A 4228-nucleotide genomic window follows, 5' to 3' on the forward strand; every position below is an offset into this window, starting at 1 on the left:
TTCAACAAAAACCTATTGTATTCATAAGCACAAGGCTGCAAACTGAAATATTTCTCTAGAATCTCAGGTTTTGAGTTGACACAACAGTTAACATCTATCCTTTCTGGAATACTGTACTGTAGTCTCTATAGTTAGTAAACTGTGTGTATTGTCTTTGGGGAAGGAAACAGAAAAAGATATTGACAAGGAAAGCTAAGCTTTTAGTGCAATGAAGTCAGAAGAAAAAGCAAACACCACTAATATCTAATAACTGGCATAAATGTAACTGTTGAATTTGGCCTGAGGTCAAAAAGCACTTCTTTGCTGATAATAGTGACAGCAAAGCTTGGTTTTTTTTAATTTCCATTTCACAACTCAGCAGCATAGTTCTTCTAAAATAAGTACATGAGATTAGCAGCGGAACTGATAAGAAAGAACAAGCAGAGACATCACAAGCAGTCATGTGTGATATAACAAACTAAGGACACAAGTGATGTGAAAGACAACTGTTTTAAATGAGGTGAAGAAATATACGAGAAAAAAATTACATTATGGTTCAAAATAATAATCGATATAATGTTTCTTTCATCCTACATTACTCTCTTTATAAAAAGATTAATCAATACTTTTTCTTACTTTCATATTTAACAAGTTTAGCAATACTTGTAACCTCACAGGTACACCCTATAGTCTGGAGACAAAAGGCAGTATTGCCTAAGGCTAGAGTCTGGTTAGCTAAAACATCTTACATTTCTAGCAACTAGTGCCAGAAACAACATTGGTAAATAAGTCCTTAATCACATCTAAGCTATTATCCCAAATCAAAAAGTATTTTGCATACCTAGTGCAATGCCAAATCTATACATCTTTCATACAAGAGTTAAAAATGGCCTTAAGTTATTAGCTTCTTCTCTTTGCCAAGAACAATACAGTAAGTTTGGAACTCTAGTTTTGCTCACAGCTTTCTGAAATTGAAAAAAAGGACTAGCTAGGGCAGACATGTCAAACTCACGACATCACGTGACATCGCGCGACGTATCAGAGCTTTTTTGTCATTGCCGGCAATGGGGCAGGCGCGACTCCGGTATGATGAAACCGGCCCGTGGGCCGGCAGTTTGACACCCCTGAGCTAGGGTCTAAGTCTAAAGTCTAAGTAATTTCTCTCTTCCCTCTGAGCTTCATGCTTAAAGCCGGTTACCCCAAGCTCACTTGCCTATGTTTTCACCTGCAACAATATAAGCAGGTGAACCTTGCTCTTCATTTTCCTTGCTTAAAGCATCACCAAGTCTTGGCAGCTGCTTTCAGCTAGATCAACTAGATCAGCTGTGAAGCAAATCACCAAAGTGAGGGGCATTTTAAGCAGGTTCTGGGGAGTTCAACAAATAATTCTCATGTGTCAGACCACCTGTTCTGTTCCTTAAGTCCCTGTTTCTCTTCTACTTTGGAATAGAGCGTCACAAAGTATGCATCATTTGAATCGTGCCTAACAGCTGTAAAAGAATATAATCAAGGATGTTGCTGCACAAATTCACAATGGTATTATGAGAGCAATAAAGGAAATGGCATTAGGAGCAGCATCCTAATCAAAGGTATATAGCACATGTCCAGTTATTTGAAAACTGAATAATAAGTTGACTTAATTACTTCTAAATTTTCTCTGACTTGGTATAAAACTTTCCTTACCTAGACATTCAGTTTTCTAATAATCTGTTCTGTCACTCTTAATGTAAAAATGTAGATAGCGTATTTAGTACACCATTTTTCCTGGTATGTACTAACATACTGCAGTCCTATAATTGTTTGTTTTTTTAAATGAATCCACATTGTAATCTTTTATAATATTTTAAGGATCACAACCATCCTGATAAGAATTTTTTGTTACCTCAGGAGGACACTAGCTATAGTCTTCTGCAGTATTTTTATATAATTTTGAATCCATCTATCTTAACTAATGAAGAATTAGAACTCTATATGTGCATTTGCAGACACATCAGCTTATTCTTCATAAATAATTAAGCATAAACATTTTCAGGCTATGAAATGGATTGGTGATTTTATACACATGCACATAGAGAGAAACTAAGAGAAACATTTAATTCACCAGGAAAAATATTGAGCTTAGACTAAGAATGTCTGTCTTTGTGATAATGGCCATGTTACAAAAGGCAGTTATTGTGCAATACAAAAGCATACTTCAAACAAGCTATGTATTCCTGCTACTGACTTCCCTCGTTCAACTTTGAATGGTTTCCAACATTCAGTGAAAATTCACTCTTTTTTGCTACCTGGCGTACAAAGGAAAAGAAACACTAATGCCAGTCTAATACTAACTTCCCCCAACTTGTATGAATACCACGTTTTCTAAATGTGCACTTAGCAAACCATTTTACACAGGTTGGTACTACAAACTGAATTCCTTGTTTTGTTTTCAAATCTAAATAGTTTTGTGGTATTATAGCCTCTGCCTTCTCCCCCAAACACACACACATATACAGAGCCACATACTGAAATTAATAAGGACAAACTCATATTTTTGCATTTCAAAAGAAGGGTATCCACAGAGAAATTGAGAGTGGGTAGATTTGGGGTACTGCCACACAATATATACCCCCTCCCAATCCTAATTTCAAATATGTTGTTTTCAGATATGGTATGTAGCCCGGTTAGTTTAAGATGGAGGAATGCAAGATATGGTTTGACTCCCTACCTTTTGCCCAGAGAGCAGGTGAAAAGTCCTTTCGGTGGGAACCAATGTAGTGTCTGAGAAATGCAATTTAAAAAGAGGGAGGCTTTAACAAGAGCACTCCACCCTTATCAGCCACCCTGGATGCTGGATGCCTGAGTGGAGGAATGCCAGCAGGGAACAGCTTGGAATGTAAAGCTTTGTTGCTATTTTGGCAGGCTCAGCTACAGCCTCTTGTGCAATTCATCTCTGCCCCCCCCACCCTGAGCCCATATAAGCACTGGCTATTGTATAGCCTCCGAGAATTGCTATTTTAAACCTGAGATAACCAAGTGCCCAAGAGTCTGACACAAGCCAGCCAGCTGTCATTCTCGAGTGGCCTGGAACACTGATATAGAAGGTTTGGCTCTACAGAGCTCTGGGTATAAATCTGAAAAGCCAGGCTATGAGTCCCAAGGCATCCTTTTGTTCTCCATTAAATGGAACAGCTACTGATGTGTTACTGTTTGAAAAGCCTCTTTGGCAAGTAGGCTATTGTCTCTTTTTAAAAAACAACAACAACAAAAGTGGTGGGTGGGAGGAAACTACAATAAAATCAGTTGATCTTGAACCAATCAATTGGATTGGAAACCAAAGATTCCTTGAATTTTCACAATAAACTCATGGCACTTGCAGCAGTGTCTTATTTACCTTTAACCTGTGTCTAAATTTCATTAGAAAGGAAATTCAGAAGGAAAGCATTGGTATTCTGAATGAGCTTCACTTTAATACAGAGGACAGAGCAAACCACTTATTACTGAAGACCATTGGAGGAGTTCCCAGCTGTTACCTCTAAAGACCTACTTTGCATAGGACCTGTTTGAAGGGTCACTTGTTTCCCGTAACCTAGCAGGACCTAGGAGGCAGGCCTTCTCTATCATTGCACCTACCTTTAGTACAGCAGCCCCCACCCATCACCACCAAATTTGTATGACTCATAACTTGCTCACCTTCAAGCAATCTTTAAAAACTGTCCCCCAGACCTTTAATTAGGATGTTTGGACATGCCCCTTTAAATTGAGGTGTGCTGTGGAAAGATGTTGATTTATTCCATTTAGCAATCAAGATAATACTTTTTTTTAAAAAAAACAAACTTTTGTGAAGTTGCTGAAAGTCATTTTGGAGCTAGTCGGCAGAAGTATAATCAATCAGTCAGCCAGTCTTCTACTACTTAGGAGTTCTAACTTAAGTTTTGTTTCTGTCTCAAACTTGCTGAACTGTTTAGTTTCAGTTAGTGTTCTTCAAATGTTCATAAATAGGGAATGTTTTCCCATTGACTGCTGAAAAACATCTAAATATTAACCAAATTTGTTAAATGACATAATTAGTCCAGAGGTCAGGTTCTTAGAGCAAAGGTTTGTTATGAACCATTAGATAAAAATATTTTCATTTGGACAGCTAACTCAATGAAAGTGGGTCCAGCAAGATCTTGAAATTGAATGCAAGGCTAGACATTGGGTCTGGTCAGCAAATTTAACAGGAAAAAAAAATCAGATGACAGATGAATACAATTGGAAGCAAAGTCTG

This window comes from Protobothrops mucrosquamatus, unplaced genomic scaffold, assembly GCF_001527695.2.
Source record: "Protobothrops mucrosquamatus isolate PMUCROS unplaced genomic scaffold, P.Mucros_1.0 scaffold431, whole genome shotgun sequence".
Classification (NCBI taxonomy): domain Eukaryota; kingdom Metazoa; phylum Chordata; class Lepidosauria; order Squamata; family Viperidae; genus Protobothrops; species Protobothrops mucrosquamatus.